The 24,071-nt window shown below is 38.0% G+C and overlaps 1 protein-coding gene across 2 annotated transcripts in view; it reads left to right on the top strand.

The window, feature by feature from the left end:
• The window catches only part of PTPN14 (protein tyrosine phosphatase non-receptor type 14), a 120,584-nt gene that overhangs the window by 2,474 nt on the left and 94,039 nt on the right, over positions 1–24,071 (top strand). The window lies entirely within an intron of this gene.

Genomic DNA, 24,071 nt, shown 5'->3' with positions numbered 1-24,071 from the left:
CATTTTAATCTGGATTTAAGTTTAGCATAGATATATGCAGCGTGAAAAGTGTACTTGAATTCCAGCTCCTCAGCTGGAAGCAGGTCTTTCCCTGTTGCAAGGGTTAGTCAGCTGAGGGGGTTTTATAAACTGCTGGTAGTATACAAAAGGTAAAAAGTTTTCAGCAGGCAGTGCTGCTCAGTAGCATGTGGGTCCTAGTCCTGCAAAGACCCACCCATGTGCTTAAATTCACATTCATGAATAGCGCTTTTGAAACCACGGAATTTCTTTTATATACATAATAATAAACATGTATACAAGTCTTTGCAGGAGCCAGGCTATAATACTTAGTATGCAATGTATTTATGCATGTGTATCCAGCTCAATTACAAGAAGATTTCAAATAAAGGCTTAATTTTTATGCTGAGCAGATGCCATAGAAGTCTTTTTTTATGTTTAAGTCCACCGTGAAGTGCAGTCTGCCTTGGCCTATTACACTTTGTGGAGTTCCACTGGAACAGCTCCTGATCTTTGAAAACAAACCATTACCTTGTAGATGTTCCTCCTGTGAAGAGTATGCCTGTGCACAAAATTCTCTGAAATTTTGTGTAAAGGTCTAGTTCCATTTTTTTCTATTTACTGGTACTCTATTCAGAGACGCTGTGAAAGCTGTTGTCTCTATCTCTTATATTTTAAAAAAAAAACCACTAAAAAAAAATTAAAGACTAGATCCTAAAAGAACTGAGGTAGACTTGAGCTGAAGTCCAAGATCACGATAAAAGTGTGATTTTGGTTCCACTGTCTAACCCCTATCCTCCTGCACCTAGTGCAGGAGACTCAAAACTCAGTGGGCGTTTTTAGCTGCTTCTGGTTGTGCCAGATCCAGTCTGTGTCCAGAGCGAGTGTAGCCTGTCCTGTGGGGTGCCCATCTTCTGCTTAAGGCCTTCTGGTTTACTGTGCATTCGGAGCTGAAGAGGTGATCTGTGAGGAGACGTCTCACACGCTCTGAAGAAATAGGGTTCCTCTCAAATGTGGAAATAGCCTTGGGAGCGGGAATTGCCATCCATGACTCTTCCCCTTTCCTCTGGGCTGTAGAAGGCAATGAGAACTCTGGAGTGTGAAAGCATCGATGAATTTTATGTCCAAGTGTCCCAAAACTGACATTTAGGTGCTCTATCAGGTCATGGGAGTTTTGTTGACTTGGTCTTCATCTCTTTTGTGAAATAGTGTGATTTTGAGGCAGTAACACTACACCTTTATTTTTGGGTTGTGTGCATTATTGGGATCATTATTTTCTTTTTTCCTGTCTCTTGATAGTATTGGGCTTGACTATCTGGTCTTTGGGGATAGTTTATTTTTTTTTCTTTCACTCTAAAGCTACCTGACAAAATGGAGCTTCTGATTGAAACTTCTGGATAGTTTTGTAATAATAAGCAACCAGAATGCAAAATTTGATCTTGCTGAAAATTTTTAAGCTAAAAGATGTAACAAGGTACAGCTTATCTTAAATACATGAGGAATCAAAATTGGTTTTGACATTATTTTTTGGATGAAAATCAGATTTGACTTTCCTTGTTAAATGCGTACACGTTATCCTTTTCTTCTGCTTGCACCTCTTCTGTTTACATAAACCTTTAGGTAATTTTAATCTGTTTATTCACAGTTGATGCTTTGGTAGGCAAGAAATCTCAGTATTGGTTTTACTGATTCCTTTAAGATAGCACACTTTGAGCTATTATTCTTTTGAATTAATGAGAATGATTTTTCACTAGCTAAATCTGTTGTTGTTTTTTACTTGTTAATGTGTAATGGAATACATTTTTAAAGCAAACTTACTGAATTCAAGGATGACTTCATGTGAATGTTTGAAGGATTAGGAGCATTTTAATTTCATTGTCTTCAACTTTCAATGTCCATGCATAATATAATGGAATTTGGCTCAGTTTTAGTGAATTGGAAAGATTAGATTGTAGTCAAATAAAGATAATGTAACTATGCAAATGCAATGCCTTGCCTTCTGAACAATGTTTGTTCGTATTTTTAGCTTTAGACGCAGAGGAAAGTAAAGAAGGCTTTAAGATTGCTCTTTAAAGTACTTTTCGAGGTCAGCAAATTAATGCTGAAAGTGCCATCATGTAAGATTACTCTTTAAAGTGTTTATCATGGTCAAGAAATCAATGCTAAAAGTGCCACCTGGAATTAAGGACACAAGACTATGATGCAGCACAAAGCATGTAAAAGGAACATTGTTTTAAAATATTATAATTTTTCCCCCTATCCTTGCTGCCCTAATAAGCAGTTGTACATATTATAGTCAACTGTATATGAAGAACTTCTGAAAATACCTGAGGGACTTTAAACTTAGCATTAATTAAGCATAAATTCGGCTAACATTAAGAAGGTTTTCTAACCAAAGGATTTTTCTGAAGAGAGTCAGGTATGTCACATGTTGGATGGATGATGCCCTGGGAAGAAGAGAACACCCACCCACAGCCCCCCTCTGATGTCCTGTAGCCATTGTGACAGTCTTGTGTTCTGCTCACGTGAAGAGTTTAGATACTGAGCTTTGCTCAACACCGAGCAAGTCTTTTGGAAACTACAATTCTCCTTTCTAGTTCTCAAAAAGTGTACTTTTTCTTATGACTAAGAATACTTTTGTGTGTGTGTGTCAGTAACAATGTAAACCTTAAATTACCATGTGATGTAGAAACAACTCTGAAAAGAGGGTGGTGAAACGTGTATGTTGGTGATCTAATAAACTAGATGAATGATGGTGTGCCAAAACTTGCTAATGATGCAAAAGTATTTGGATTAGGCAAGACTGAAGAAGACTGAGAAATTGTAAAGGGAATCCAAGAAAGCTGGGTAAAAGGGAAGCATAGCAGATGATGTTGATAAATTCAAGAATATGCATGTTAGAGGGAATAATCAAATTACTCGTTCATGTTAGTGGATAGTAAATTAACTGTATTAAGGTGAGGAGAAAGATTTCAACAGTGTTTTATTTGAACTTGTGTACCTCCCTAATGCTTAGCATTGGGCAGAAAAAAATAATGCCACAGTCATGCAATAGTGTGTTAATAACACAAAGAACATTATTAAACTGGTGCTCATATTCACCTGGAATAATCAATTTGTGATCTCCCATCAAAGAAGAGAGACTGGAAAATATTCAGATGAAGTTGAGCTGAAAATATTAGTGTAGCTTTGTTTTAAGGATGTCAATTAGAGGAGGTAGGGTATATATGTGCAAAATAATGTTTGGCCATTAATAAGTAACAATGCCATTACCCTTTGATACAATGACTAATTATAGGGAGTAGTTTGAAAGACAAATGTATATACTACCCCTAAAATCACCATGTTTTAAAAAATACAAGTGATTGTAATACTTACAGCCAAAGGAGAGCATATAAACCAGGGCCCTGGTAGGGTGAAAAAGAAAAGTGAATGGTTCCTATGGTCAGGAAGAATAGTCACAGCTACAGCCGAAGGGATGTTAACTGTTATGCTCCAGGACATAAATCAACAGTCTCTGACAGAGATTAAGAAATTTACCTTAGGACAGATCATGCTATTGGTGTCTGCTGTGATATTTCGTATGTTTTCTTCTGGAGGACATAGGGTAAGCTGCAGTTAGAAACAGGGTGTCGGGCTGATGATTTGACCCACTGTGGCAATTTAATTTTCTGTATTGTACTGTGAATGATGGTGGCTTTAATTAAATAGTGGTGGAAGAGAAAGATTTCTTTTTTCTGTATGTTCAAGCTTTATAACTTGGGCTTCAACTCTTTAACACAATAAAGTTTGATGTTTTAATTTACTGAGACATGCTCTGCTGCGGCCTGGGCTGGCTTATAGAAGAACAGGAATTACGATTAGACTTAATTTAAAAGGCAGTTAGCATTGGTATCTATTATTAATCGATTTGGTTATGATGATCAATGCTTTCTAGTATGTGTTTTAATGGACAAGGAGTATTTTGTAATTTGTGTAGTTGATACAAATATTTTTGTAACAGAATGATAGTTTGTGTGTCTGACTGTGACAGATAGATGAACCAGTTTCTGGAGGTAACTAGATCCTCTGTAACTTAGAGGGTATTTCAAAGAACATATTGTCGAAGTAATAGCATACCAACACCATGGAATTCTTGCACATCTACAGACTATAAATGTTAACCTGTTGCAGAAGAGAAAGTGGGGAAAAATTGATTTAGTAGTAGGCACCGTGACTGATGTAATAACGCCTCATGTTAACAGATTAGTGTATATAGGATATAATACAGTTAAGCTTTGTCTGTAGAAGTTTCAGAAAACTATACTATAACCCAAGGTATAAAAAGCAAAGTGTTTTGTAACTTTTAGGTGTTCTGACCAACCAGAATGAGCTGTCTTACAGGCTGCCTGGCAGCTATCCACAAAATAAAATGTGGACTGATTTTCTGACTTCCCTGTTGAAAAGGCTAAAGCTATTTTGAAGGTAGCCTTGCACTGCTTTTCTGAACGCAGAAAATAACATTAATGGGAAGGCCCTCATTTGTGAATATGTAAAAAAGTGATGCCCTCTTTTGGGACTCCATCCTTGGAACGCTGGGCTCAATTCAAAGCATAGCTATCTGAAGGACACTGGGTAGGGCCTTAGCCCAGGAGAAGTTGGCTGTGTAGTAGAAGCGCGAGGTTACCAGTAGTTGTTTTAACTTGTGTTTGTGCAATTCTTTCTTGTTTTTACAACTGAGAAAATAGTTTGCATTCCTCAGGTTTTTTAGATTAGCTCTTATCATGGAACTCCCTCTTTTGAGAGAAGGCATTCACTACCTTGTAGATAAAATGCCTTTAGCTTTTTATTGATGATGATGATTAAGCTAGGTTTTTGGACAAGCCTGGGCAAAATCAGGAGACTTTGCCAATCAGAGATTCAACTAACAGAAGCCAGATCCCATTTTTGATGTCTACCGCTACATGCCATTTTCATTTTGACCCCTTCCCTCAGCACTTTCATTTGTTCTTTCAATGTAAAACTGTATCCTGCTTGTAGTGGAAATCCTGCATTTTTTGAGTATGTGATATGTAGTCCTTATCTCAGGTGCTTTAAAAGCGAGACGATGTGTAAAGGAATTTCTACACAAAACTTTGTGCCTGTTGTTTACCACGACAGAGGGAGAAAATAGGGAAAAGCAATATATCCAGTGCCCTAATTCACCTTGTGCTGAGGAAGTGTAAAACTTCTGATGCCTTCAGTGGGAGCAGGTTATGAAAGTCCTACCCTAAGTATAGAAAAGAGAGATTTCCAAGAAAATCTGACTTTTCCCTTAAGAGCTTTCTGAAATGCTCAATGTGAACAGACCTGCCTCAGGAGGAAGAACCCTGATGAGCTTTAGGGGAGATGGAAATTTATTTCAAAGGTCCTGGAAAACAGGCATCTGAAATTATCATTGTTTTTTGTTTTGTTTTGTTTTTTCTTGGTTGGCATACTTTAAGAGCTACTGAGTAGGACTGGTGTCTGTTTCCATTCTTCATAGTGTTGTGAAGATGCAGTCTGTTTAGGAAAAAGCTTTGGTCAGCTTACCAGATAAAGAAGTTGGCTGCTAACTTAAGGGCATGGCTGGTGCAGTCTTCTGCTGGTAGGCAGACATATTGACAGATTTCAGAGCTCTGGTAGGTTCAGAATGGAGGGTGAACAGGGCAAGTTTCTGCTTGTGAACAAAACAACTCATGTAGACATATTTGAGTAAAGGTCCTGTGATTCCTTGCAGCTTTGCCAAGACTGTGTTGTGGGAATCTCTGATGGCAGAGGAAGCTAAATCACTGTATTGATACTTATGTGCTGCTGCTTCCCACTTTGTTGTGGCTCTTTCTGAGAACAGAGGAAGGCAATGACAGGTTTTCTTGCAAGTTTTCTTACATGTGTCCGTGTTCCTCTTGGTAGCTTGGTGCCCCAAAGTGTGTTTGTGCATAGCTGGAGGTCTTGTTTGTAAAACAGAACTAAAATATTGCAGGAGAGCATTATTGAGGCAGGTTAGCATTTAGTATCCAAATACTAAGTATGTTCATTGCTAGTAATTTCACTTCCATTTTTTTTATTTTTAATAACTTTCTGACAAGCTGGAAATAAAAGCTGCCATTTAAACATGAAAGTTATTTTTGCTTGTTACATATTTTAGGGCTTTGGTATACAGTTTAACGTTTCATACTACTTAATGTTATGTAAAGTGTTCAAATAAATAGAATGCTGGATATGTTGAGTTAGATTTAATTTAATGATTAATGATTTTAATTCCTTTCTGCATTGTAGAATGTGCTGGGAGCTTTATAAATAGCAGAAGGCATAATAAGTGTCTTGAATTACAATCTAAGGAAGAGGACAAGAAATGGTTTGGTGCAATAGGCAAATAGTGTGTTGGGGAGACCTGGCATGTATCTGAGGATCTTGGTTTCTTTGGTCATAGCCTGCCCTCTATAGCTGGTTCATTTCTCAGAAGTTTTTCTGGTTTCTGTATTTAATTGGTAAATTGTCATAAGCGTGTGCATTTAAAAATGCAAATTCAGGAAGGCACATTTCCTGCAAATGTACAGCTTGGTAATTAAGAGACAGTTGTTCCACCTCAGGACCTGACCTTATGAAGTGATGAGCATTTCCCTGGAGCTCGAATGGAGGGAGGCACGTTCAAGGAGGATGCAGCAGGATTATGAGAACTTCTCTACTTGTTATATGTTAGGTTTGCTCTAGCTCTTCTTTTTGTTCTTTGTTACTGGTATAGTAACCTAAAACAGTTGCTCACAGAACAGCTCTGAGCTTTTGTAGTACACATTTGAAAGCATAAATGATTAATGTGTGTAGGATGTGCTTTTAAAAAACATTAAACCTTGCCTAATGATGGCCCAGTTGTTTCTTCTGATGTACAAATGGGTTTATCCAGAGAGACTGATACATTCTTACAGTTTTCCTAGAACCTGACTTAGATATGAAGATTGCCACCCATGCACTAATTGATCTGTCAAAACATCTGACAAGGGGTAGGTACACATGGGAGACAATTAGTCATTTTGTTCTGTTAGTCAGTAATGTCAACTTCTGTTGATGTTATATAAGATTTCTTTCTGACTTTTGTATTTTCAGCTTGTGGTACAACAGAAGTTTGTTAACATGTAGCTTAACTTTCGTGTTAGCTTTATGTGTCTTTGACAAGTACTGCTAACTCTCTGCATACAGCTGTGAAATTTTGCACTCCCCCCCCACGCCCCCCCCCCCAGTAATACACTGAAATAGTTGTGAGTAGCAGGACTGTGAGCTTGCAATAATACAATAAGTTCCATGCAAGTAAATCTGTTAAATGAATGGGGCATTCAGCTAACTTCAGAAAACACTGTGCACTGTTAAATACCACTTAATTTTGCTTTCTCTGTTCTCCTAAGTAGTGTGGATTTATAATGTAATTTAATTTATTTTTTACTTGGGATGAAATCAGGACAAATGCATTTCTCAGTCTCTTCATGTTTTATATTGCAATCAAACAGAGCGATGGAGGATATGACAATGACAGGGAAGGATATCCTCAATCATTCTGATATTTTCTTAGGATGAAAAAATGGACTTGTGCATGGTTATCTTAAAAAGGCTTTTTGCCACAGCCTGAGAGCGCTGTAGCTGCAGTTTGGAGAGTAGAACCTGTTACTTTTGTTGAGTGCCTTTTACAAAAGTTAAAATATGGGAATGAAAATAAAATAACTTTTAAAACTTACGTGTTGAAAAAGACCCTTTGGTAATACAGGGAATAAAGTAATTTTATAAAATTAAGGCAGAATCTAGATTGTTTATTAGGGAAACCTTCCTGATAATGAACTCTATGATTTATTGTATTAATATCTCAGGAATAGTAGCTCTGTTGTGGGGACCACATTAAAATTACTCTAGACAGTCCACTAGAGTGTTCAGTAAAGAGTGTATGTCTCTGTCAGAAAAATGGAAAAGGTTCTGGCTTTGTAATCAGATAGGTCTCTTTCTTCATAGTGGTTTGAAATAATAAAATATTTTTAAAATTAAAACCATGTGATATTAGCTCCAGTAATCATTATTTTTCTGCAGCTCTATTAAGGATGCTCTATTTTTGTACTTGGGCATTTAATACGTGTTTTTTAGGAAAGAATCCGATAAAACAGTAGTATAAAACTAGTCCAGAGATCTTTATGTAATTAGTTTTGGCACCTTCATTCGCCAAGTGATCTCCTTTGCAATATTTCATACCTTTGTATCTGCACTTTGATATGTGCTTCATTTGCTTTATCCTGAGCCGTTTGACAGGCCATATATTCATTCATTCATGTATATTTCTGCTCCAGCTATGACTGTCTTGAGGGTGATGCCCAAGCTAGTTTCACGGTAGCTACGTTGGATGTTTTGTACACCAGGTTTCATCAGACATCATCAGACCTGCTCTCTACAATGTGTTTTAAGCAAGGTGCTAAATTCATCTCATGGAGAACCTGTGTGGATAGGAAGTGTTTGTATGATGACTTAAATGTAGGTTTCCTCCACTGCTGTCTCGGCGAAGTTATTTTACTGGCATGTGTGGTGATCTTTGTGTACAAGGGTCAAACCTAGAAGAATTTGATCAGTGTAACAAACTGATTGTGCTGGGTATCAAGTGCTAACTGCAGCGGAAGGGACTGAGCACCAAACAGTGCAGAATCTGTTCTGGATGATGTTGTCAGTGTCTTCATGCATCAAGTCCTCTGCCTGTTAAGAGACTGAGGAGAGCTTGAAATGTTTGGTGTGGGTGGTTTTTTTTGTAGTTTTGTTTTGCTTTTTAAGACGTAATATATCTCTCATCCCCATAATGGTAGAGAAATATAGGAAAGGCAAATGAAGTTTATAAAATATCAAAGGTATATGGCTTAAGAGTAGTTCTGTCAACTGATTAAAATTATTAATCTGTAGTCTCCCAAATGTGATGTGCTTTATTACAGGCTATGTATGATTGCATTGTGTATATTGCCACAACCATTGTGGCATTTTGCATTGGAAGAGTGATGTCTAGACATGGCTGTAAGCTTTACCTCTGCAGTTTATATCTCTCAGGAGTTGGAAATGTGTCAGACAATGAAAAGGTCTCTTTGTATTTAGGAGACTTTGAAATACTGGAATCAATTACAGTATTTTATTGCAGTATTTGTCTGTATATGCCTTTAAAGACTACATGTCAGATCTTTTGTGTTATATTTTCAGTGATTTGTATACTTTCATCTCTTCCTGACTTAAGGAATATGGCAATGCATAGTGGTTCTGATGATCCAGTGGAAGTGTAAGCAGAAGACGTTATCAAGTATGTGGAAGCAGTTCATGTACTCAGTTTGTTTAAATGTAGACGCGTTAGCTCATGAACAGCGAGAACTTTACAAGGACAAACTGCGAGGTCAGAGGAAACTGAAAACAAAAGAATGCCCAATTGCCATGTCTGGTAAGGCTGAGCACTGATTACTCTGTCCTTGTCCTGCCAGGATCATGATAACTGTGTCTTATGTCCCCTGACCAGGTGGACTATAAAACATTGGTAACTGAGACTTGGTTGGGTTAAATTCAGACCTCTTCCTGGAGATAGTTATGGAGCAGCGTAATTAGACAAAAGGGACTCAGAGTCTTATGCAAAAGAAGCCAGTGCAATCCGCACAGATTCTAAGATATGAAAGGTTAAGTGTTGCAGTTGGGTACATACTAGCATTGTTACACACCTCGCATTTTTGTTACATGCTAGGAGAACAGAAAATTACAGCTCAGTTATTCAAGACTTTAGTAAATCTAGTTAATACCTCATATTTCTGACACATCTGTCAATGTGATGTCACGATTATTTACCTTGGCACCATAAGCTCCAAGCAGGAAGTCCAGTTGGTGAGCACTGCATCCCAAAGCCTCTGGCATATGCTTGCTGGCCCCACTGCCACCAGTGTAACCTGCAGCCCTGCTAGCCAAACTAGAGTGTGCATGTGAGTAGAGATTTGCAGAATCGGGACATCAGTTTGTAAAAGGAAATTGCATTTCCAAAGGTGAGTGTGTAAAAGGGGTCAGTAACTCTTGACAGCTTTTTGCAAGGTAAGTTCTGTTGTATTAAACCTGGAGGATTATTACTTGCAAAGTCAGTTGCTGTGATTTTGTTTTAAAACCAAAAGCTGTAGTGATAAGACTGATGTGCTTAACCTGAGTTCTTTTAGCACACTTTTTTAGCTAGATCTGGGAATAAGTAAACACCTAAAATAATCTCTGCTTTTGTCATCTCTTTGGTAGCGTGCTTGCTTCCTGTGTTATGAAAGTCATCGTTAGATTAGCTGTGTTTAAGCTTCCTGTCTCAACAGGGTTTTTTTCCATTATTTTTACAATCTTTTTCAGGAGGTACTGATATCATGTTTCTGTAATAAAGGTTTCACTTAAATTATGTTGTTGGGTTTTTTTCCTGTTGGGATTATTCATGTTTTTCTCTCCACTTTCTTTACTTTGTCTAAAATAGCTTTCTAACTCTGATACTTTCTCAGATTATTTTTTTTTTTTAATGGCAGATGCTATTGTGATAACATGTAGGCTAAGAAAGTGTAATACTACTTCTGTCTGGAATTGGTGCTCTTCAATAATTTGTACAAAAAGCTGAATAATCTGTTTAGCTGTATCACTTATTCTCGCTCTGAAGGACCCCAGGCTTTTAAATGAACTTCTAAGTGTGGTGTGTGTGCTGTAAGAGCAGTGTCCTACACTGTACCAAAGCCTGATTGCTCCAGTTTGCATGAGTCAAAAGAGGTCCTTAGCATATTGCATCATGGTGTGGGTATTTTGGTTGCTTGCTTTCAGTTTGTTAGATGCCTGTGTGCCAGGAAGAGGGGTAAACTCACCTGTGTGATATCTCAAGTTGGACAATAAAAATTACATGAATGGTGGTGTTTACCTGCTCTAACCAACCATTATGCTACTTTTCTTGGCTTATTGTGGGGAAAGTGCTGTTGTTTCATAGATCACCCTTCAACTGTGACCTCTGGCTGAAAAAATAAGTGTTTGAGATGCACAGTGTCATGTTGGGCTTATCTAGGGTAGAGATTTGAAATATATAAGTCTTGAAATATATTTTACATATTCTCTTACCATTAAGCATGAAAACTCTGGGCACTGAAAATAATTGACATGCTGGATTTCACATGTGCTCATTTACTTATCAAAGCAAAAGGTAAATATAGACATGAGGTTTTAAAGCAAAAAGTGGAGCTGAATTTTCTGACCAGTGGAGTAGAACTCCTCCAGAACAGTTCCACCTTAGTTAGACCATGGACAAACGTTTTGCCATTGCTGCGTACCCTGCTCAACCTTCTGCATGTCTCTTATTGTTAAGTTTCAGTTACCATTAATAGATGGCAATTGCTTGCCAGGGTGTGTGTTTGCCTATAATGTTGGTGAGATTGCAACTTTTAGTGTAAGTAAAGATTGAAGTAACACTTGAATGTGAAGGTCTTTTAGGCTTGTGCTGAGGTTTTACTCCTCTGATTAAACTTTTTTGGCTTTGCAGCTGCTGCCTTGCCAATTGATGTTTCTCTGTGGATTTCACATCAACCCATGTGTTATTGCCATAGAGTGTCCATTAGCTCCTTTTGTGTTCTTTTGCCTTCACATGTAATACTGAATTTGGGAGTTATCAGCATAATATTTAGATTTGGTTTTTTCATATTTTATTTTTTGGGATGCTAAATATAGTTTCTTGATTCATTGCATGCTAGCTGTTACCTAAAAATTCCAATGACAGTTTCTTTCTGTGTTCATTGATTGCTTTCTTGTATCATCTAGGCTCTTTCTAAATATGACACTTGTGGTAGAGTTGAATGGGAGTGTTTCCCCCAGTTTGACGCCAGCGTTCTCATTAATCCACTAACTCAATTCTATGTTTTCCTAATCTGTGGCAGTTTAGGTATAAAATCTTGAGCTTGCTTCATAATGATGCTTTTTCTTTGTAGTTACTAACTGTCAATTTATTTGGTTCTGAAACCTACGTGTTATTTTAGTAAGTGACAGGTTTATATTTTGCATTTTTAGCCTATGACCACAGTAACAAGTAGCCCCTTCCTTCCCCTAAAAAGATAGTTTCAGGGTTATCCTAATTGATTGCGTTCACTCACTTGCCTATGTTGTCGTCTTCATGTGGGTGTCATTGTCTTGATGGTAATGAAACAAAAGCCCAATTAAATCTAACGCTATACTGGGAAGTAGCTTGCCAGAATTTGACAGTAGAACAAAGGACGTTTCATTGACAAATTTCTTCAGAGGAAAATGTCTCAGTGGAGGTCTGTAAAGCAGCACATGTGATTTTAGGCACTTACCAGCTATCACTTTTAAATTATTATAAATCTGTGGCTGAGCCTTCTGCTCTGAAGATGTGACTCAGAACACTACTTGTGCTGGAGAGCTAAGTTCCATCTACCAACAACATGAAAGCCCCCTCGAAACACCATCTTCCCAAAGTAGGCGACATGAGAGTAAGCAACCTCTTAGCTTCTTGGAATATTTCAACACAGGGCTATACGATAAAAAGACAGGATTAAAATTTTTCTTTTTTCTAAAAAATATAAGCTTGTATTAATATTAATTTGTATTAATATTTTTGTTTTAAAAGCTGTAAATCTGAAGAGTCACTTTAGGAGTGCAAAGAGAAGAATGAATTAGAACAATGTTTTTTCCAAGCTGTGCTTTGCATGGCTGTTGGCATTCATCCTGCTGAGTAAAGTGGTTTGAGAAAGGGGAGGGGACACACAAGAGGAAGAGGAAAACTGCCCAGAAGAGCCTGCTTCAACAGGAGACTGTAGAATAGTTATAGGACCACTGCCTTATTGGATGAAAACTTGCAAAATGTATGAAAAGAGAATTTCAGTTGGGTCCCCAGCTTTCTCTTTCCTTTACCATTAACTTTTTTATTTGAATGCCGTAGCTGTGTATCACTGTGTATCAAAACCAGGACAACAATTGTCAACAGCTCCGAGTATGTGTGTAAATTATTATGTTTTATTTCCACCGAGCCATAAACACTCTTTGTCCTTTGCCTTTTACTAGCTATTGGCTTGGCTATTCCTTGTGGACAGGAAAGCTGTGTTTAATGCTTTGTAAAGTGGCCATCAGTTCCTTGCTTTTATCTCTATTCAGCATAAATTATTTTCGGCAAGGCCACAGAACAGTTTTGGCCAAGATTTGCAGGTGTCCCTTGTGGAGAGCTATTTCAGGATAAAGGCTTAATCTTACTGTTTCTTTCCTCCCCTTCTCTCTGTTTCATCTCTCCTTGAAGAACACTAATCCTGAATGATAGGAGCCCATGGTTGGTCTCCTCCCTCCTCCATGGCTCACTTTTGTTGTTGGTTTTTTTGTCATTTTCAGAATTAACCCTCAGCTGGATAGGCTGAAGCATATTCTTTTACCCTTAAGCTTGGAAACTTGGTGTGTGCTGCCATTGCAATATTTCTGAGGGGAAATTCAGCCCCTAATTATCAAATTAGATGCACATTCTGGTTCTTTGGCATGACTTTACTTCTGCCCATCTGTTAGGTTGGCACTCTGCCCTCTCAGAAAGTAGCCGACCAGTTTCAGCTGAGCAGAGGAGCCAACCAAAGATGGGTTAAGAGAGGCAGCCCGCAGAACACTTTATGTTCAATTCCTCTTGCCAAAAGCTCTTCCTGTTTGCAAACAATGTCAGCTTAAGCCCATATGCTTCATTACATGGGATGACATCTGTGGAGACAGATGCAGGGATGGCAAAACAAATGACATTTGATAAGGAAGGGCATATGTTATGAAACCAGACGCTGCTATGAGTTTAAGACCCTGTCTGTGCTGCACGTGTGCACACAGAAATATAGATTGCTTGTGTATTTTGTTGTGTGAGTGCATTCATCAGCCAGGGTTGCGCCTTTGAAGTGCAGCAGTGTTCAAGGTTTGTGGTAGGTGTAACTGCAGTTTTATGATTCGGTTGTTGCAAATTATTAGCCTAGATCAGTATTTTGCTCCAGTACTCTTTGAATGGTAACATGCATTAAAGATCCAGTAGTTTACACCGTGAAAGGAAATATGTATGGTTAATGCCAATGAAAGAGGCGGGTGTTGTAGACAGAGGATTCTGCTGTGGACCATCTTTCTGAAGGATTTCGGTGTTAAAGTCCAAAATGTCTTCTAGGAAATCCACTGATTTCAGCATTTAGAAACACATTATTTGAAGGTGAATTTTACACGTCTAGGTAGAAGAGATGTAAAAAAACCTTCTTTTTGAGCAATCTCTGCACCTTTGCTAGATTATGCTGCTTTTTCACCAGAGGTCAGATTTGTCTAAAACTACTTTTCTCTGCTTTTTGGATTTACAATGTGAAAATTACATTTAAAAATCAGAAATTAATTTTAGTTATTGGAGACCTTGAAGAGATACCATCAAATCAAGATCTAGTTAACTCTTTTAAACTGACTTTCACATTCTTAGCGTGTCTGAAGCAGAGTAATTTATATTTCTACTTCAAAAATGTTTTTTGTTGTTATGTGTATGATACAGCAACATATGTACAAACAACAAAGGACATGGGGTTGTTCTTGGAGCCTCCCAGACCACCTGTGTCAAAGAAGTGATGGGAAGTTACAGGAGAGGAGAAGGGAGAGCAAGCAGTGGCCCTAGCACAGCGACCTGGGGGGGTCAATCCTCTGACCCGAAGCTGGGAGGACATCAAAGAGAAGTGGTTTCAGAGAGCCACCAGCGAGCAGGAGAGGAAAGAAAGGGATTCTCCTGTAAAGCAGTTTTGGTTACCTGTGCTGCTGCCTCCAGTAATTCTGAGATTATATTTAGCAGAAGAGTGATTCTGCAGTGGTAATAAGGAAGCAGAACAGTTATTAGTAGATACAGAGAAAGTTGGTCTCAATCACAACAGCACCAAATAGGAAGGGGAAACAGCAAGCGAGGGCTCTCATCGGTTTGCGGCGAGACAGGGAGGACCTTAGCGCATGTGGAAAAAGTACCCTTCTCTGACCGTCATGTATCCTCACATTGAGGGTATCAGAAAGTCGATTGTTAGATTCAGACCTTGAAGGAGAATTAGTACCCTCCTTGTGTTCTCCAAATCGCTAAGGCTGATGAAAAAGATAGCAAGTTTTCATTAAATAAACTTTGCGTGTAATCCATCTTAACAAACTAAGGAAAAGATATTTTCAAACATTTTCACTTTTATTTCCATGGTCTTCAAAGTGTTAATCACAACAATTCCAAGCAAAATGTTTTGATGCTGAGATGCTGAGGTGTAACATAAAGCAATATTTATGTTACTATGACATTCATAGGGAAGTTAATTTCTTTCTGTCAGATTTTAGTGTGAAATACTATTCACTTGGTATTTAATTTAAAATTTTACATTGAGTAAATATATTCTGTTGGTTTAGAGCACAAGCAAGCAAAAAAAAAAAAAAAAGTGCAGTATTTGAAATATAGGCCTTATCAGCCATACTTGAAAACTACATTTTTAGTGTTTGGGAGAATGGAAAACACACCTTTCAAAGAAGATGAAAAGGTACTGGCAAAGTGAAGCCTTCCATTACAGAGTCAAAATATCTTGCACATGGGTATATTTTCCATATCCCTTTAAGAGAGTTAATATTTGATGCTCACAAAACTGAGAATGTTTTTTGGTATTTTGTCTGGCTTTTTATTGAAAAATATTTATGTGCATGAAAGAATGTATTTAGAGATGTAGGACCTTAATGAGTAGTCGCAGAAATTGGCCTCATTTCTCTAACAAGCTGTTTTGAAGTTCTTATACATAGTTGGGGTTTTTTTGCCTTGTTTGAGGGACTTCTTGTATTTTCCAAATCAGGTCTGATAATTTTGGAGAGTGACTTCCAAGTTTTCAGTCATTGGGATTTATTTTTGGAGCATTTCTTGGAACAATGACAGTCTTTCCTTGATAGCTTAAGGACAATGTTGTATTTGCTAACTATGAGCTCCTAAAGTGTATAGAGCTGTTAAAGGCTTGGACCGAATGTGGTTTGTTGAATTTACAGTGTTGTGGTGGGGAAACCAATCTGGAGGAAGAGGATTTCCTTATTCATACTGATACAATCACTTTCTCTACACAGCTTTTTTTTCTGCACTTCCAGAAGCATAGTTTCACTACGAGTTTGTATTAGACAAAGGAATTCTCCAAAGCGTTGAGGAGCATCGGTTTCTCTGGTTGGTTTCGGTTATTAAGAAACTTTACCTCATTTCTACCTCTTGTACATCTCAGTTATTTTATCTGTAATACCGAGGAGTGTCAGTTTCTCTGTTTGGTTGGGGTTATCAAGATACCTTGAGTACCTCATTTCCACCTCTTATGCATCTCTGTTTTATGTGTAATAAAAGAATAATAATAATAATATCTAATCCCCCCCCAAGTGCTCCATCACCCTGATAGAAAAGATACTGCCAAGTATCTTTTTCTGTATACTGTAAGGTATTAAGTTACACTCTTTCCTTAAAGTGCCTCCATCCAAAAAGTACAACCACTTCCCTATTTCATTTCAAAACTGGTTTAGTAGCCGCAAAATGCGATTTCTGACAGCTGTCTGGACTGAATGAAAATTCAGTGCAAGTAACAGGGATTAAATTTTAGAGACTGGCATTTCTTTTCTCACTGTATTAAACTGTTAAAAATTGCACCTATTTGTAAAATGTGCATATTTATATTAAATTGTCTGGGTTTTGGAGAAATACAGTGCTTCTGATGCATTTAATGTCAGTGGTTTTTATACAGTTTGCGGAAAAGTTGGCCTTATTTTGATGTAGATCTCTCTGCCTGTACATCTACCTGTACTTCTTCATATTGAAGGATCAAAAAAGTGTTTTATTTGGTTATGTGATGAATTGCATTAAGTTATTGCTTAGGCAAAGTAGCCAGAGGAAAGGCTTTGCTTGGCCTGCACAGTATTTTACTGGCAGCATTGCTGGAGACAACAGGCACTGCTAAAATGGAAGAAACTTGCTTGACTTTCCCCTTGTTTTTTTCCTTTGTGCATTGACTGTCAGTGTTGCTGTGTCTTTTGTATTTAAATATTGCTACAGAGAGATATTCTGGGCACTTTTGGTTTTTTGTGGCTTTTGAGGTTGGCCTGAGTTGATGGGACAGGAAGAGGACTGCTAGGCACATGAGGCATTGCACAAGGTGCTTTAGTAATGGGAATTGTCTTTTCTTCACTATTTACTTTTGGAGAATTGCTCTTCTTGCCTCCTTATATTGCTGTTAAGTGTTTTCAGTGTGTTGATCTTTCCATGCAAGCTCTGACATTCTGCCGGCCGTGGGACCGGGCTCTCCACTCCAAACTCTGCAGGCCAAGCCAACCGATATAGGCTGTTTGTTGTGATTTTAGGATCAGCACTCAGAGAGTTTTGAGGAAATCCATTGCCTGGTGTTACCAGCCCAGCAGCTGCGTGAGACTTCAAAGCTCTAGCCTGACACACTGGAGAAATAGTTTTCATTTACAAAAACTCTCCTGTCAATGCTTATTAGAGAATTTAGATGTTATGAACTTCCTTAGACACATCATCACCAGTAGTGATGGCTTGCTTTGAAAAGCCTGTTTGCTTGCCCCTCTGGTACAATAGTGGCAGCTATCTCGAAAGGAGGAGTGGGACAACTTTGAGATACCATCTGGACCAACTTGGGGATCAAAACAATTCTATTTTATAGAAACTCTGAAAGAAATCCCAAAAATTGAAGGCTGCCACATCTTGCTAACCAGATGCTCTATGAGCGCTGAATACATTGACACCTGCCAGTAACGGGGAAAACAATGAGGTGTATGACTTGCTACTATTTTGAAACGTGCTAAATTAAAATGACAGATCTACTTCAAATAGGTAGTGTCATTGAATTTATATTAAAAAAAAAAAAAAAATAATGATGATGCCTGCATCGTACTGGCTGAAGAACAGAGCAGTAGAACATTACCAGAAAAAAACAATTTCCAAATCATCTTGGAAATTCCATTCCCTTAATTATTTTCTTTACAAAGACAACTTGCAGCTTAGCTCATGGTTGTTACAAGATTCAGAGTGGTTATGGCATTGCAGGTCTCTCCTAATGATATTAATCCTAACCATGATAACTAATGATATTAATCCTCTGATGCAAATTTTCCGCTACTGTGATCATTTGTGCACAGCGCTTTGGAGACAAGGGAGAAAAAATGTCAGCAGCTAGATGGTTACTTGAGGAACATGCAAGTTAAACACCTGACATCTGATGAGTCACCCTCCAAGTATGTGTGATTGAGTGATGGTTAACTGATTGCTGCAGTTGATTAAGAACAAATGTATCTGAAATGTGAAACACTTTACAGTGCACTTCTTACTACCTTCAAAAATAAACACCCATAGTTTACAGACCTTACTACAAGCGAACTGGCTGCAAAAAACCCCACAGCTGTCCACAGGAATAGGTTTGTGCATGAAGTATGTGTTTGCTGTTGCCAAGCAAGTATTTCTAACATTTTTAACACACTTTTAAAATGTTGTTGTTAATTGTTTTCTAATGATAATGAGCCTTGATGAGAATTGCTACACCTGGTTGTTTTCTGGTTGATTCCTTTTTAATGAAGACACTTGTCTGTTCAGAAGTTTCCACGCGATCTTGACTTAAAACTGTATCCAGGTTCTGATTGTAAGAGCAAAATGTAAATGATGTACCAACATTTTTTACAGTCCACATGTTCAGCAAGACAAAAGTTCAATCTTCTGGCACAGACACTAGGCAGGTAAGATATTAGCATAAATCATGGTGAGATACCTTCTGTAATGTGCATGTGTTGAGAACACACAGAGATAGGGATTAAAGTTTTGCCCTGTCCGATGCAATAGCTAAAGTCAGAGGTTGTTGTTCATCACAAAGTTTCATTTAGCTGTATCAGCTTTTAAGAGAGAATAGGATATCATCTAGTAAGCCTCAAACAACTGTTGTAAATAATGAATCATTTCAAAATGTGATTATGGTTGTAATCCTGCAGGATGCAGGTTGGGCCTGGACATTGACAAACAGGTCTGTTGGAGAGGCAGAATGCCACTTCACCTCCTGCAGCTGTGTTGTCACTGACCATTACTTGTACAAGCAGCTGGTTATTCAAGTGCTTAAATATAGATTGAGGAGCTTAATAGTAAATAGCTATTTAAACGATCAGTGTTTCTAATACAAAACTTAAGCCAAGATTTACTGTTGCAAAAGATGTCTGAGCAAACAGTAATGATACTATGGATTAAAAAAAAAAATCAATGAAAATATAAATAGTGAAACTTTGTGTTGGATTCACTAGCGTTGCTGGAATGTGAAACAGTAGTCCAAATTAGTTAAAGTGTTTATAGATGGATTATTGAAATGATGAAGCTGTTTGGAATGTGGGGTTTTGAAACAACTAATCCAGGGCAGTGCTTATGTTTTGGTAGTTTTGTAGATGCTTTTGTATCTTTGGAAGGAGTTATGACCATTGTTTCTGGTATTGTACATACTTAGTGCACAAGCTTTTAGTAAATTACCATTGTTAGACTCGCATCTTGTTAAACAAACATAGATTGAAACAGATTCCATGCTGTAAAAACAACCTCATGCACGCCAACTTCTTTGTGCATGTGGGTTATGTATCATTTCCCCTCAGGAATTAACAACATACCTTGAACTCCACTTTTTAATTTGATTGAAAGAGAGCGCCTTACACGCAGAAGAATAAAACCTCTTGGACTCTAATCTCTTAATCTCCATAAAATGTTTGAATGTTTAGCTTTGATAATATAAGAAACAAATCTGGTGGTCCGTAGCATTTCTGATGTGCATTCCCTTTTTTTGCAGCAAAAAGAAATCAAAGCAGACATAAAACAATGTATGACAGATGGGCTGGTGTTGGTAAGAGTTAGCCCTCAAGCATGAAGAAATTCCATAGCTTTAACTCTCCCTTCTAATATGCTAGTGGAAAGTCATTTTGGTGGCCTGATGATGATTCCTTCGTCAGTGTAACAATTTTCCAGCCAGTGGGCTCACCATGCACTTTGTGGACTTCTATATTAGTGCTTTTGATGCCAGAGAAGGGACTCTCCAGGAGTAATGTCAAGAAATTGAACTTTTTGGCTATCAAGCTTTTGCACTTGGAGGCAGATCTTCTGAAAAATATGTGCTGTCTTCCTTGTGCTTGGGATCAGGAACTGGTTGAGATTCAAAATCGGGTGACTGAAATGAGAAGATGCATGTAGCAGTCCCAGCTCTACCGTAGCTTTTACAGTCAAAGAAACAGCTTTACAAAAATAATCTATCCAAAGGAGAGGAAGATTTTCAACTCTGTTTCCTACATATATTTCCAAAGGGAGGCAGTTCTTGGGGTCCTGCAGGATCCAAAATGGAACTTACTTTCCTCCCACTTTCCTCCAGGGTAGCAGGAGAGCACTGAGCCCTGTTTTTGGCACACACTCATAGGTGAGGTGATCACCAAACATGTTGTAACTACTCTGCTATAATTAGTCCTAGTGCAAGGAGGTTCAGCTTCTGATTTTTAAGACTCTAGGGCTGGAAGAGTGGTTTTTTGTTGTTGGTTTGTTTTTTGGTTGGGTGGTTTGTTGTTGTTTTTTTTTTTCTTTAGTAGGTGCAGTGGTTTGATCTTTCCATTGTAAATATCTCATACAACTAGCATGTCCTGATTGTCTAAACATGGGTAAAATATACATGTTTTAGAAGCAATTTTAGCTCTTAAAGTAGATATCTGCCCTTTGAATTGAACCACTTGTCCCTGATATTTTTCCAACCTTTGGGATCTTACACTGGGATTTAAAAAAATAAAAAAAAATGGCTTCAGAGGAGGATTGTCTGCCTGAAAAGTCTGCTCCAGAAAGGCTTGTAGGACCTAATCAGAATAAGAAACAAAGAAAATACTGGCATTATATGATGTGTGGATTAGATTGGCAGGAAACTGGACCATGCTTAACTTTACTTGTATGTACTGAAAACAAACCGAACCCCACACCCACACTGTTGGTCTTAGTCTTTAAAGTTTTGTTGGCAAAGCTTTGCCTTTTAGGAGTGGGAAAACAAGTCATACCCACAATAGACACTGTTGTGCTGGCAAAAAGCTCAGTGTAGTCTCTGCCAGTTGAATGAAATCCTTTGGCGTATGTATTTTATTCCATTCAAGGAAGAGGCTTGGCTGCCCCTTCCCTGCGCCCCATCCCTTTTTCTCCAGCCCAGCAGAAACTGTGTCTCCAGTAGTGGGATTCATGGAGATAACGCTGCCAGTGCAGTCTCTTTTGAGCATTGGTAAGCCATTAGAAGAAGCTGCCATCGTCTCAGATCTTAATTTGGTTTAGCAGATAAAGAGTAAAGTGCTATCAGAGGAGATAGGGAGATCACTCGGGTGCAGAAATTGCATGAAAAGAGTAACGCAAGTCCTGTCAGAAGTGCCAAAGCTTCTGATGAGATTCCTTGGGACTTGTCAGTCTTAGTGCGCCGACTTAACTTTCTCAGTGAGACAGTTTTGCCTGGAGGCAGCAGTAAACCATCAAAATATAACAGGATATCCTGGCATAGCAGGGAGAAGATCTCAGGGATCTAGGTTTCCCAAGGCTGTGACAGGCTGATGTAAGCTATTACCAAGTGGGAGCTCCAGTTTTGGAGTGATTTTTGATTGTTTGTTTTCTTTTTTAAAAAGAAAAAGTTGCATGGTTTTTGCACACCAACAACTGCTCGTGGAAGATAAGAAATTGCAGCAGCCAAAGCTTTAGATTTATTGCTGTGGTCAATTTCCTGTTATTTTTAATAGGATACGGTCCCTCCACTTCTAAACTAGTGAGCTGTATCAAAGAGACTGTATCACGTTTCAAACCACTCTGGCTGTTGGGTCCTGAACACATGCTCGTGACTGGGGTTTGGGCTTCCTAACCAACTTTATATCTGGTTTAACTTTCTTGTGTGTGTGTGTGTTCATGGACATGTTTCAGCTCCCTGTTACGAGGATTTTTAGGAGTCTTTGTTCGGTTTGTTTTAAAGTTGTATTGTTTGAAAAGAAGAATTTGTGTTGAGGTTTGCTCAGTGCAGACAGTGGAAAACAAGGACTACCTGATTGTCAGGGCATCTCTGGCCCGGTGCTCCAGCCTGGGTCACTGCATGGGTCGGAAATTAGGGAATTCTTGGCTGACTGCTGGGAGAGATATTCAGCCACTTTGCAGTGCCTGAGTGGCTGGAACAGGGGGAGGAAATCTGGCTGGTAAACTTTTAGCAGATAAAATTTGGGTTAAAAAGCAAGGTTTTAACAGAGGGAAATGAGTGCCACGTATCATTATTTTCCCTTGATTAGTTTTATTTGGATTCTTCTGGCTATTTTCATTCAAAAACATTTTGAACGCTATAAGTAGTCAAAATATCCCAATGTTCTCATGTGTGATAAAAATAAGGAAACAGAAAATTGAGCTGGGCACTAACAAAGAACCACATAGAGAGTTAGAGGAGGGAGATCAGCTGGTCTGTAGTTTATGAGGTCTTGGTAGGACATTGAGATGGGGGTGTTAGTGCCCTGCATGGGATCCAGCATAACTTGCTGAAATTGTGTAATGCAGTTGCAATTTGGCAAGCTAAATTCGTACTTGTGATTGTTCAGTGGCTATTTCTAGACTTTATAGTAAATTTCAAAACTACCCTTCAAAAAAATGCTTTGTTATTTTGTTTTTCAGTTGGACTTTCTACAGGCCTTTTGTTTTTTGGTGGGTGTGGGTGGTTACTTTGTTCTCAGACTATCTACTTAAATAAAATTCATTTTAGTTGTATATACTTTAATTTTTTTATTAACTAAGATAATTAAACTGTAAAGCACATTGAACAATAAATGCATCTCTGACCAATATTTTACCAAACTTAAGGACAGGGTATACATCTCTTGGGATTTAATGTTAGCAGCTTCTCAGTTTGGATAATAAGTTTTCAGTGTCCATCCTTAAAAGGTCATGAGCCTTGCCATACTTTTGATATCATGATAATCCAATTATTTTTCCTTTCTCTGCCCTTCTGGATCAGATGCTTTTGCCTTGTGATAATGATATTGTCAACAAATAAAAACAAGCATTTAAGATCATCCCAAGATTACTAATTTGATTTCTTATGACAAATACTTGTGATTGGTACATTCCTGTGGGGAGTTTCTGTGTGCAAGAGCTGAGGAAGCAAAATAAACATAATTTACAAGTCCAGGTGACCTGGAAAATCTAAATAGGATTCAGCATACCTTGAGGACTGGTAAACTTCTGTCTGCTGATTCTGGACAAGAGATCAGAAATGCAAGGCAGGTTTCACTTCTGAAGGTGAGATAGCAATTCTTCTTTTGAAGGATCTAGTTAATAGTATATTTAAAGAATGAAAGTGTTTTATAAATTGCATAATACTACCTGAAGGTATATCTGAATTATAAAGCTTGTTCATAATTGAAACTAGCTAACTCAGTGGCTAATTAGTTTGTAATTCTGAGGAACCTTGTTCTGTTGACAGGTATAAATTTTGCTCGTAGTGGAGACTAGTGACTTTTAATAAGGGAGCGCTACTACCTTTAACAGCTTCTTCAGGTAAATATAAGGGCCTTTTCACATCTTAGTTTTGGCACCAGTTTTCCAGCACTGATACTCCCATTTATAAGGAGGGTCCGGCCTCCTGCTCCAGAACCCATAACATACCAGGTTTTATCCATTTTCTCTTTGTAGATGCTTGCCTTTGTTGTTTACTGGGACCTCTTCATACAGAAACAATGTATCCTATAGTGAACATAAATATTTTCCTTTAAAGGTTTCAATATATTTATTATGTTGTCTGAAACTAAAATAGAAAATAAACTTGAAAATGCAAGCATGCATGACTTGTTTGTACAGTTAGAATGGGAAAAAATTTATACATAGCATCCAAAATATTTTAAAACAGTGCACCTCCAAAGGTTTTCTGTAGCTGCATTCTCTACAGAAGCCTTCATGTTGCCTGTTCTTATTTTTAAAAAATAAAAGAATGTTACTTTTTGACTTCAGAAAACTCTTTACTAGTAGTCTTCAATGTTTCCTGGCTAGTTTG

The sequence above is a fragment of the Grus americana genome, chromosome 3 (genome assembly GCF_028858705.1).
Source record: "Grus americana isolate bGruAme1 chromosome 3, bGruAme1.mat, whole genome shotgun sequence".
Classification (NCBI taxonomy): domain Eukaryota; kingdom Metazoa; phylum Chordata; class Aves; order Gruiformes; family Gruidae; genus Grus; species Grus americana.
Note: the sequence above shows the minus strand (reverse complement) of the source record. Positions and strands in the feature narration are given on the sequence as shown.